The sequence below is a fragment of the Schistocerca gregaria genome, chromosome 1, assembly GCF_023897955.1.
Source record: "Schistocerca gregaria isolate iqSchGreg1 chromosome 1, iqSchGreg1.2, whole genome shotgun sequence".
Lineage (NCBI taxonomy): Eukaryota > Metazoa > Arthropoda > Insecta > Orthoptera > Acrididae > Schistocerca > Schistocerca gregaria.
The window spans coordinates 1,130,386,572-1,130,399,530 of NC_064920.1; the positions used below are offsets into that span (position 1 = coordinate 1,130,386,572).

Sequence of the window (12,959 nt, forward strand, 5' to 3'; positions counted from 1 at the left end):
AGATGTCTCCCGCAGTCGGAGACGAAACGTTGGGAATTGAGACAAAATTCATCAACCGACCACGGCATAACAGCCCGGATAAGTATAATGGACATGATATTTCCGGCCGTGAAAGTCTACAGTTAAGGTTTTGTCACGCTTCATCTCAGAGAAGTAAAGAAGTATGAAACAGAGCGTTGCGATTTTTAAAGGGAGCATAGGTTTGCACTGAATAGTGGATCATGGAGGAATTTTATAAGGGGGACTATGCTCCAGACAGAACGCTGAAAGGCATAATCAATCTTAAATGATGATGATGATGATAATGAGGTATAATCTGGTTTTGTTTATTTGGCGACTCAGTACACTTTCTTATGAATAACGCAGTCAGGTTAACTTCTGTTTCGATTCGTTGTTTGCAATAGACGCAACTTCTCAGACAACCTTCCTGATATCCGATACAACAATAACAGTAACCGTCATTTAGGTATTATTTTTAGGCTACAAGTTTCGACGATACACGACGTCATCTTCAAGCCTGCTTCAATCGAGTAACCTTCGTGTTACAAAATACAGCAAGGAGCAGGCATGCCCGTAATAATCGTTTCGAGACCAGTTAAAAGCGCTGCTTTATTTTGTAACTTGAAGGTTACTCGATTGAAGAAAGCCTGAAGATGACCTGTATCGTCGAAAGTGGTAGCCTGAAAATAAAACCTAAATAACGGTAATTGGTATTGTTGTATTGGATATTGACCAGTCGTAGTTCCATACTCTAGCCAGAAGATGGAGTTACATTCACATTCCTGATATGTTGATATCAGGTCTCAAGGTTTTAGGGAGTGAAAAGACCAAGTCCAGGCAATGCTGGCATAACAGAGGACAGGACAGTTGAGGGATTTGTTGGTGTAGAGGATGGTGGAAGGATGCAATCCCCATGTCTGGCCAGACAGGAGTTAACGGAGGCAGAGGTGGGAATGGGATTTCTGCTGATGGTCAGGAGATGAGGGGTCCAGGTGAGGTGATGATCGATGATGAGTCAAGGTATCTCAGTGTGGGGGTTAGCTGGGTAGGACGACCATAAATGGTGAGGTAGAAATCGTGGAGATGGAAGGAGTTGGTAGTGTGGCCTATGATGATTGCTTGGATTTTGGAGGAGTTGATACGAAGGAACCACTGGTTACACCGAGTGGTGAACTGGACAAGGTGGGTTTGGAGGGTGCATCAGGATCGTTGGAGGGTAAGATACTCTATCTTACGCACACAGGAGGTGGCTTGGGCATATTGGCGGTGTACTGGAGATAGAGGAGAGGGGAGAGGATGGAGCCCTGGGGGACGCCAGCAGTGGGTTGGGTTGTTTTGGGGAAAGAGACCAAACAGTGAGGTCATCGGTCTCATTGGATTAGGGAAGGGTGGGGAAGGAAGTCGGCCGTGCCCTTTCAAAGGAACTATCCCAGCATTTGCCTGGAGCGATTTAGGGAAATCACGGAAAACCTAAACCAGGATGGCCTGTCGCGGGATTGAACCGTCGTCCTCCCGAATGCGAGTTTAGTGTACCAGCAGTGGGAAAAAGATACGGCAGTTGGTGTTGTGGAGGATGACATACGAAGGATGGCGTGAAAGGAAGGAAGTGACCAGACAGACAAAATTGATAGGCAGGGCGTAGGTTTGGAGTTTAAAGAGGAGACTGGGATGCCATACACGGTTGTAGGCATTTTGGAGTCGAGGGAAACAAAAATGGCGGAGCGATAGGAGCTAAGCTGGAGAGAGAGAAGGTGGATGAGGTTAAGGATTTGGTCTTTGGCAGAGAAGGAGGGTTGAAAGTCACACTGGGTAAGGGGGAGGAGGTAGTGTCGATTAAGGTGCTGATGGATACGATGGGAGAGGACGGATTCCAAGACCTTACTGAAGACAGAGGTGGGGCACATGGGACGATGGGAAGAGGAGACCGAAGGGGATTTGTTGGGTTTGAGGAATAAGAGGATGTGGGAAGTCTTCCACAGTTCCGGGTAGAAGCTGGTAGAGAGGATGATGTAGAGATTGGCAAGGACAGTCAGGAAAGAGAAGGGGCTTTGTCGAAGGTGGTAGTAAGTGACACAGTCGTGGCCAGGGGCCGTGTTGCATTTTGACCGAAGGATAAGTTTAATGTCTTGAGCTGTGATTGGAGTGTTGATGTCGGAGGGGGGCAACTGCCCCAAGTACTGGAAACTAGGAACAAGTGGAGCGACCGAGGTATCGGCGCGTTTCATGACGGTAGGGTTCCTCAGGGACGGAGAAGACTTAGGAAAGGTGGGAAGCGAAGTGATTGGCCTTACTGAGGTCGTCAGGATGACCGCAGTCGTTATGGAGAAGAGGGTAAAGGGGTGCAGGATGGGAATCAGTAAGGCGATGGAAGGCAGACCAGTGCTCGAAGGAGTTAATAGGACGGGTGGCGTTGAGTCGTGTACAGGTCTGGCGCTAGTCCCGGCGTTTCTTTGCTGTAATAAGATTCCGTACGTGTCACTCTATTTGCTGGTGGCGTTGGAGTGTGTCCCTGTCACAAGAGCGCAGGAAGGAGCGTTAGAGGGGGATTCGTGAAGGAGGAGGACAGCCCGCGGAGGGAGAAGGGGACGATAGGGGTGGATGGTTTTAGTAGGATAGGGGCCTCCACGGCGTCAGTAATTGCTTTCTGAAGGAAGGACGAGGCGTGGATGATGTCGTCAGGATGGTGACAGGGAAGAGGGTGGCTTTCGACCTGGATGGCGATGGATTCACGGTAGGCATCCCAGATGGCGCGACGGTAGTCATGGACTACCTCTCCTAGCATCGTTCCGCGGGCGCCTAAACAGGCGATCGCGACCAATCACACCGCGGCAAGGCGCTGGCACGAGAAAGCCCGACACACTATTCGTTCCAGAGATAAATTACGGCTCACTTTCAGACAATCCAGGCAAAGTAATTCCCAATGCAAACTCAATAAGCAGGAAGTTATCAATAATAATAATAATAATTAAAAATTTGTTTTTACAATATATGAGTTTGTATAATACCGTCAAAATTTTTTGTTTGAATTTGCGTCTCAAGTTTTCAGCCAATGACACCACTCTTGTATGGTCTTAGTGACACTATATCTTTGTTTGTTGCGTGGAAGACTCGGTGATCGGTTATCCCAAGATCACTGCAGACGTAACTGTCGGTGGTGTGTCAACACGGGGACACGGTGGAGTTGGCTGCTGAGGAGCGCCAAGTTCATCATTGTGCGATGAACAATATGCAAAAAGCTTGTGCGTGCACCAGCATTGTACTCTGTCGTCAGGTTTTCCATACATCATCATCTGTCTCGCTACACAGAGCGGGCGAGCTTCGGAACACCAGATTCCGTGATGAGACGTAGGCATCCAACACCCTGTGGCCCGACCGTGGTTGCACCATCCTTCAACTACATTCCATAGATTCTTACTACAGTAGTACGCGAACAATCATCTAGCTTTGCTATTTCCTAGATGCACGTTCCCAGGTGCTGGGTCATAACAATTTGCCCTTATGCCAATGAATTTCACCTTTGCGACTCGTATCGTAGCTAGAATGATTCTCCATTTGCCTCTGATCAGCTTATTCACATCCCTTATCGTATAACGCGCACGCAGCACCACTGGGCGGCGCCATTATCGTGGAAGTCAATGCTCACAATGGTTCAAATGGCTCTGAGCACTATGGGACTTAACATCTGAGGTCATCAGTACCCTAGAACTTAGAACTACCTAGACCTAACTAACCTAAGGACATCACACACATCCATGCCCGAGGCAGGATTCGAACCTGCGACCATAGTGGTCGCGCGGCTCCGGACTGAAGCGCCTGGAACCACTCGGCCACCGAGGCCGGCCACTATGTTTTGCCTGATCAGTGTATTTGTATTTTCTATCTTTTTCCCATTTCTGCAGTCTTTCCGTGGGAAAAGCGTTGTTATCTTGTTCAGTTTAGGGCTATCACGAACATGTTGTATTGTCTGATCTGGATTTTCACGCCCCAAATCCTACAGTTATGTGTGTTAAACTTACCACTTAAGTGAAACGTCGTCTCGTCAGAAAAGACGGTTTTGTCCAAGAAATGCTCATCCTCATGTAATCGATCTAACATGTCCACACAGAAGATCTTGCGACCAAATTTATCAGTGTCCTTTATTGCGTGTACGATCGTCAATCTTTATGGGTTCAAGTGCAAACGGTTTCTCAACACACCCCGAGATGCATGCCGGGTCGATTTCATAGGGCTGTTGACGAAATGTTGTCTCGCTCGCTCAGCGATGTTGTCATGTGTGCTTAGACAACCTGATGATTTCCCCTGTCTTACCGAGCACCCTGTTTCTACAAAACGTTTATGCCACTCATAAATTGTAGGCGTACTAGAAGGATCTTTAGCGTACTTGGTACGGAAATTACTCTCAACAGTTGTCGTCGACTTCGATTCTTCAAACCAAAACACACAGCTAGCACGCTTGGGATCAGTGAAGGGAGCCATCTTGAACGCAACTGCCGCTAGCGTTCCTTACAGTGCGATTTGGCACTACCGAACAAGGCTTGGATGTCCCTACAAATTGACACTATAGTCACTTCTATAGCTACTGTGAATTAATTTATATGAATTCTCAAAGCTGTAAAGTCCTTTTCGAGACACCCTTTTGGATAACATTCTGTAATTGTGAGTTACTGTTCGACATTCTTCCAACACTCGACCGTGAAACTGAGTCTACTGCTTGACTTTCTTTCGAATACTTCCGCGATAGACCACATCTAAAAAGCTCCACATGAACTATACTTGCTGTTTTACTGGTGTTCGCTCAACGACAGGCAGTGGTAAAACTCCTTACAAGTGCATTTGTTCTTCTGTCCTTCGAAATGCAGCAACGGTGACTCCACATGGTGTTTGAATACCACGAAGTTTCGACGAGGGTCAAACCCATCACCTTCTGACGAACAGTTGGCTGTTCAGACAATGAACAAGGAGACAAATAATACTAGAGCAACACAAAATTTAATAAATAAAGACGTGGATTCGAACTTCGGCCCTCTCAAAAGGCCTGAACTTCGCACTTGTCCCAAGAACTGTACTGAAACGGGACACTGTTAGTGACATGGAACAAACAGTTGAACTACAAGATGCAGAAAGCACATATCTAACAAAAGTCAGAATATCCAGTTACACAAAAACCGTCACGAGAAGGTTGCACGTGCAAGTCCAAGCAGCCTGCCAGAGGCTAATGCAGTCTAATAGGTGCAGAATATGGGCAGAAGCTAAATCGAGAAAAGACAAAAATTATGAGAAACAGTAGAAATGAGAACAGCTAGAAACTTGACATCAGGAATGATGGTCACGAAGTAGACGAAGTTAAGGAATTCCCCTACCTAGACAGCAAAATAACCCATGAGGAACAGAGAAAGGACATCAAAAGCAGGTTTCCACTGGCAGAAAAGGCATTTCATGCCGAGAGAAGTTAAACATAGGTCTTAATTTGAGGAAAACATTTCTGGGAATGTGCGTTTGGGGCGCAGCATTGCATGGTAGTGAAAGATGGACTGTGGGAAAACTGGAGCAGAAGATAATCGCATTTGAGATTTGGTGCTGCAGAAGAATGTTGAAAGTTAGGTTGATTGATAAGATAAGGATCCAGGAGGTTCTGCGCAGACTCGGAGAGGAAAGGAATATACGGAAAACAGTGGCAAGAAGAATGAACAGGATGGTATATGGCGACAATTACTGAGCTATATGAAATAAAATATTCATAGCTTCTGAACGGTTTGCTTTAGGACGTTCAAACTGTACGATAGGCCGCGCGGCATGATGGGAATTAGTAAGCGCATGTGCACGCGCCTTTTTGTCGGCCATTTGCACGTCAAAATGCCACGGTACAGCATGCATGTCTGAGCGTATAGCGCTTGTGAAATCCTACTATGCGAGCAATAATAGCCAAACTGGGGCTCAAAGGGAGTTTGCGGACGAGTTCAAGCCGAAGACAATTGGTCCAAGTGTGCTAATTATCAAGAATTTGATTCGCAAGTTTGAGAGAACGGGTAGCGTTCGCGATGGCAGTGTTGGCAATGTCGGTCGTCCAAAAAGGTGTAAACACCTCAAAACATCTAGAAGATACGCGTAGTGTTTCAAACTAGTCCCAGGAAATCGAACAGACAGGCTGCATAACAGGTGGGAATCAGATACTGAGACAAACTGTAGTAGAAGTCTTGCACCTCTTCCCATTCAAAATTCAAACCCATCAGCCATTAAGCCGCAGGACAATGGAACAGCGGTTGTGTTTCGCCAAAACTGTTGCCCAGAGAATTGACGAACAGGACTTTGACGTGAATATGGTTTGGTTTAGTAACGTAGCCCACTTTCATTTGAATTGGTTCGTCAAAAGCAAAATTAGTGCATCTGGAGGACTGAGAAGCCGCATTTCGCAATCGAGAAGTCTCTTCACCCTCAATGGGTGACTGTATGGTGTGCATGTCCAGTCACGGAATAATCTGCTCGATATTCCTTGATAGCACAGGAACTACCGTAAGACCCGTATATTTCTATTGTCCATTGTCAAACTACACTTTATGAAAGATGTTTATATTTTATTAATAGGATTAAGTAGGAATAATTAATATTTGTCATTTTGGAAATAATTGTTGGTGGGAGGGACCGTACTTTAGCTTTCGTAGGAAGTCAGTAGTAAGCGAGATGTGTGTGAAGCGAGTCGGTAGTAGGTCTGAAGCGAGAGGTTGAGAGGAGCGGTGTGCCTGCCACCCACCAGCTATGATTTACAAGAGATTATAAACGGATGTGCAGAGACATCAGCTAACTATTATCATAAGAGGAACTAATATTATTGAGTTATCTTTTTTTTTTTTTTTTTTTAGAAACTCAAGACTACTGAAACGATGTTTGCACAATGCTAGTTGTAAGATTATTGTAAAAAATAAGTCCCATTTGAACGTTTGTAATATCATTTCATTACCAACAGTAAATATTTGAAGAGTCGTTTCCAGAATATAATTAATTTTTCCCAGCAATATTGCATTACTGATTATAATCCGGCCCAAAAACCATTAACGTAAAACTTTGCAAAATTTTATTGTTGTCAAGAAAAAGTTAAACTGTGAATTTAGTAACTTCAGTCAAATTAATTAAAGAATAACGTCAGCTTTGCTATTAAAGAATAACGTCAGCTTTGGTAATAAATACAGCCACTTATTATGACAGCCCACCAGCAGGTAACAGAGTATTGTAAAACAGAGTAAGTATATTCATGTCGGTGTTCGATGTAGCATTCAGATGGCAGTCCAGTAACAATAAAAAAGGTAAGGAACAGTTTTGGGCTATTGCAGGTAACGACTGAGGGCCACGACGACGACACATTCTATGTCTCGTCGAAATAATCAGCAAATCACTTTTAATAAGCAGCATTTGAATTTGTGTGCGAATATGAAGGCTACAGGTTTTGTGTCATTCAGATCATCATCTACCTTCGTAGATAAGTTAGTGAACTGATCTGAAAGTTCGGCTACTTTATCCAATAGTGAAATTATTTCCTCTGTGTGTCTTTCTGAACCAATTTTCAGAGTATCTACTGTGTCCTCTAAGTTCGCTTGAGTTTTTGCAAGTTGCGTAACCGAATCGGTAGATGCAACTGAGTCAATTTTAGCTTGCAAGGTCTCATGATTTTAATGAACAATAGTTTGCAGTTCTTTTATGGCTGCTTCGTGATTCTGTAATGCATTTTCATGCCGCGAAAAAATAGGTTGGAAATGCTCACAAATTTGTGTTTTTACGTCATTACAGACTTTTTGACATTTCGATTCGATGTTATGTAACTCATTAGTTAAATCTTCACGTGTTTGTTCAAGTGTGGTGTCTAACTTTTGAAGCTTTTGTTCCATTGTGTCTAACGTTTGAAGCTTTTGCTGTGTTTGTCTCTGATTTTGTTCCATTGTGTCTAACTTTTGAAGATTTTGTTCCATTGTGTCTAACTTTTGAAGATTATGTTCCATTGTGTCCAACTGTTGCTGTGTTTGTCTCTGATTTTGTTCCATTGTGTCTAACTTTTGAAGCTTTTGTCCCATTTGTTGCATTAATTGTAATAACAGTGCACTGGTGTCTGAAACATGTTCCTTAGTGCTATTCGGCAATGCATTTGAACCGCCAATATTCACAGTTTGAAAAACAGAAAATGTGTCCTGATTTATTTGAGAAAACGGTGAGGACGCAAAATCTGAATCTACAGTATTTGCAAGATTGTGTCCTGTCATTTCGGAATCGTGAGGCGAGCTGTTGCCGACCGATCGATCGATAATGCTTCCCTGTTCACTAATTGTTTCACTATCTACACCATTGTTTGCAGCCCGCTCCATTTCCCTATGTACAATTACCAAATTACTACTTTGAACATTAGTTAATTCATTACATGGTGGCGCTAACACACTGCTTTCGTCTTCACTGTCATTTCTCAGTTTACTTTGGAGCCTAGTATTACATTTTTCACACGCCATTATTGTCACAATTTTTCACACGACAACACAGAAAAACACAATTTGAAGAACAAAAATAAGAGAACACATTAACATAGCACTGAAAATAGTATCTAGTTAATTGCAAGCGCAGCTGCGAAATACTTCGTGCAAAACTACATGCATGCCACAACTATTTTACTGTACAACAATGAAAGAGTGCAACTACAAAGGAAATTCTCTCTATGATTATGCGCTAGCAATAAAGAAAGGCTACACTAACTACACAAACTACAAGAAAAAATCAGAAGATTCCATTGAGGTATCCTTGGCTAAGGGTCGACATATGAAACGTCCCCTTAGAAAAATTTTACAAGACTGGTCTATGTGAAACGTCCTCTTTGAACAATTTTACACGACTGTGCTTAAACTGACACACAATAGTTTTTAGCGCAACGCAATCTGACTTTCAAAAATCCCTACAAAAGAATGGCCCTGACTAACATTAACCTATACATTCCAAAAATCACTTACCTCACAAAAATCTTCGTTACTCAAGCTACTGCAATACAGCGAGCGCCACTACTGCCAGCTAAATAAAAGACTCAAACTACGGGAGGCACTAACTACCGATAGGCACAGTTAGCAAGTGAAAGATTTTAATAGAGAACAAACAATGTATTTACCTTTATAGTCATAATATATATATCAGTTCATGACATCCAGTCTTACAAATTACAAATCTCCGCCATCTCTCTCCCCACGTCCACCACTGCTGGCGGCTCACCTCCAACTGCGCAACGCTACGCGCTGTTAGCATCCAGCTGCCGCTGCCCAACACTACAATGGCAGACAACAATGCAAACTAAACACAGACTGCGCACGTCACAGCCAGTGATTTTTATACAGAGCGCTATGTGGCGGCGGCGTTACCAATAAAAAAACATAACAGCCTACTTACAAATTCCGTGAGCATCACCCGATTTAATTCGACTACATTCCATTATCCTAGTTTTGCTTTTGTTGATGATCATCTTACATCCTCCTTTCAAGACACTATCCATGCCGTTCAACTGCTCTTCCAAGTCCTTTGCTGTCTCTTACAGAATTACAATGTCATCGGCGAACCTCAGTTTTTATTTCTTCTCCATGGATTTTAATACCTACTCCAAATTTTTCTTTTGTTTCCTTTACTGCTTGCTCAATATACAGATTGAATAACAATGGGGAGAGGCTACAACCTGTCTCACTCCCTTCCCAACCACTGCTTCCCTTTCATGCCCCTCGACTCTTAAAACTGCCATCTGGTTTGTGTACAAATTATAAATAGATTATAAATAGACTTTCGCTCCCCGTAGTTTACCCCTGCCACCTTCAGTCAACATTGTCAAAAGCTTTCTCTACAAGCCTACAAACACTAGAAACGTGGGTTTGCCTTCCCTTAATCTATTTTCTAAGATAAGTCGTAGGGTCAGCATTGCCTCACGTGTTCCAACATTTCTACGGAATCCAAACTGATCCTCCCCAGTTTTTCGATTCTTCTTGAAGTCTCCGGATATTTCGCCTGTCTCACATATCTTGCTCACTAGATGGTAGAGTTTTGTAAGGCCTGGCTCTCCCAAGGCTGTCACTAGTTCTAGTGGATGTCACAACTGTCGAAATATCTCAACAATGCGACTCGTCTGGGAGTCTGACAGCCCTTTTCCAGATTCTGATTTGACTCGCCGTTATTTGACGTTGCAGAACACCGTGCAGAGCGCAATTGGGCATTGTGGCCACCTCGCGCTGTGTCAGCGAGCGACGCGCGACGGCGGCGAGTTGTGCGTGCGAATCGCGCGCTGTGAGGTGGCAGAGACGCACCCCCTCCCCCTCCCACGCCCCTCGGCCACTTGACGGCGAGCCGTCCCTCCAGACAAGCCGAGTCAGCCACTCACTCAGCCAGTCAGCCGGCAGACGGCGGTCCGAGCACAGCGTCACGGCTTGCGCACTGCGCTTCCGGTGAGTATTGCTGTACAGGCACTGGACAACGTGCCGTATGCACCGTCGTACAAACGGCTCGTTTCTGGGACATTTCTTTTATCGACTTACAACTCGCTCGCATTCTCTTTCGATTTCCCCTTTTACGTTCGTGAAGTAACAAAAAGATCGATTATCTGCTGCAGTCAGGTTTTATCTTTTAGGCGTTTCGATCGTCGTGCCGCAATCATCAGGCAGATTTCCTTCTGTTTACATCGACGAAAGTACTTGTGTCATGCGCATGTGTCGTCTGTTCGAGAAACAGCGATGTTGCACCTAGGCTGCTTACCAAATAGAGGACCCATGTGCATGCTATAAGCACGTTCTATCACGTAAACAGAACGAAATGCACCTAATGATAACCGTCGACACGCGAAGTGGGCATTAAAATGTTGTAACTGATGCAGAAAAGAATGTACTAGAAATAGCGTTGTACGAATACTTTATATGAGCAGCATGCTTTTTTATATACACCTAACTCGTTGACGTCGTCTTTTGATTGCCTCTTGACGAGGTTTTGCTTCACGCAACTTTTATCCATTACCACAATGGTTTTTCATGCCGATGATCAACAGGTGTATTTCGCTAAATTTATGTCGTGGAATATGCAGAGACTGGACAAAAATATGGAAAGAGCGTGAGAAATCCATGCTTTTTAAAGCGTTTATTTGATACCACAAACGCGATGTCAGAACCACTAAAACGAGATCGATGATCTGCTGCAATCAGTTTTTATCCATTAGGCGTTTCGATCGTTGTGCCGCAGTCGTAAGGTAGATTGCGTTCTGTTTCCGTGAAGGAAAGTACTTGTGTCATGCGGATGTGTCGTCTGTTCGAGAAACAGCGATGCACAACTAGGCTGCGTACCAAATATGGGACACATGTGCATGCTATAAGCTCATTCCATCACGTAAAGAGAACGAAATGCACCTAAAGATAACTCTCGACACGCGAAGTGGTACTTAAAATATTGTAACTGATGCGGGAAAGAATGTTCTATAAATAGCGTTGTACGAACACGTAATACGAGCAGGCATGTTTTTTTTGTTTTTTTTTTTATCGTCACCCATCTCGTTGACGTCGCCTTTGTTTTGCTTCACGAACTTTTATCCATTACCACGATCGTTTTTCATGCCGACGATCAGCAGGTGTATTTCGTTATATTTATGTCGTGGAATGTGCAGAGACTGAACAAAAATATGGAAACAGCGCGAAAAATCCGTGCATTTTAAAGAGTTTATTTGATACCACAAACGTGATGTCAGAGCCACTAAAACAATAAAATGTTTAAAAAAAGTTGCATTATTAGTTTCTACGCACCGAGTCGTCATTTTCAAACGTAATCACAAACTGCGAAAACTGAATTAATAAATGCAGTTTTCCAGTTTTGTATCCCGCCTGGGATGCGGCGCTTGGGTATGGAACAGGAACAGGAAAAGGTACCAATGTCTCGGTACTGAAAATACGGTTTAAGCACCTTTACTGTTGGATAAACATGTTGTTGTTGTTGTTGTCTTCAGTCCTGAGACTGGTTTGATGCAGCTCTCCATGCTACTCTATCCTGTGCAAGCTGCTTCATCTCCCAGAACTTACTGCAATCTACATCCTTTTGAATCTGCTTAGTGTACTCATCTCTCGGTCTCCCTCTACGATTTTTACCCTCCACGCTGCCCTCCAACGCTAAATTTGTGATCCCTTGATGCCTCAAAACATGTCCTACCAACCGATCCCTTCTTCTAGTCAAGTTGTGCCACAAACTTCTCTTCTCCCCAATCCTATTCAATACCTCCTCATTAGTTACGTGATCTATCCACCTTATCTTCAGTATTCTTCTGTAGCACCACATTTCGAAAGCTTCTATTCTCTTCTTGTCCAAACTAGTAATCGTCCATGTTTCACTTCCATACATGGCTACACTCCAAACAAATATTTTCAGAAACGACTTCCTGATACATAAATCTATATTCGATGTTAACAAATTTCTCTTCTTCAGAAACGCTTTCCTTGCCATTGCCAGTCTACATTTTATATCCTCTCTACTTCGACCATCATCAGTTATTTTACTTCCTAAATAGCAAAACTCCTTTACTACTTCAAGTGTCTCATTTCCTAATCTAATTCCCTCAGCATCACCCGATTTAATTTGACTACATTCCATTATCCTCGTTTTGCTTTTGTTGATGTTCATCTTATATCATATGGAAACATTACATAACTTGCAAGGTGGTGCGAAGTTGAAGTGTAGTTTCCTGGCTGGCTGCACCTGACGGAATGGGGCGAAGGAGTCGCGGAGCTTGTAGACCTCGACAGCGCCGGCTCGAGGGTGCTGTCGACGGTCTCTCGTAGTGCCAGCCTAGGAGAGCGGACCTACGTTGTGGCATCGTAGCTATCGATACCACATCTAGGTTTGTCATTACATCTGAGAATGACAGCTCAGTCCTGGAAACTAATGACGCTTTGTTTTACAAAAATTATTGCTTTAATGGCTGTGTTTTGACG

At 43.8% G+C, this 12,959-nt stretch overlaps 1 protein-coding gene across 1 annotated transcript in view; it reads left to right on the top strand.

The window, feature by feature from the left end:
- Positions 1 to 10,372: 10,372 nt before the first annotated feature.
- Positions 10,373 to 12,959, top strand: part of LOC126283989 (scoloptoxin SSD14-like) — a 399,534-nt gene continuing 396,947 nt past the window's right edge. The window contains exon 1 of the mRNA XM_049982525.1: positions 10,373 to 10,442. The gene's annotated coding sequence lies outside the window, so the exon portion shown is untranslated. The remainder of the gene's footprint in view (positions 10,443 to 12,959) is intronic.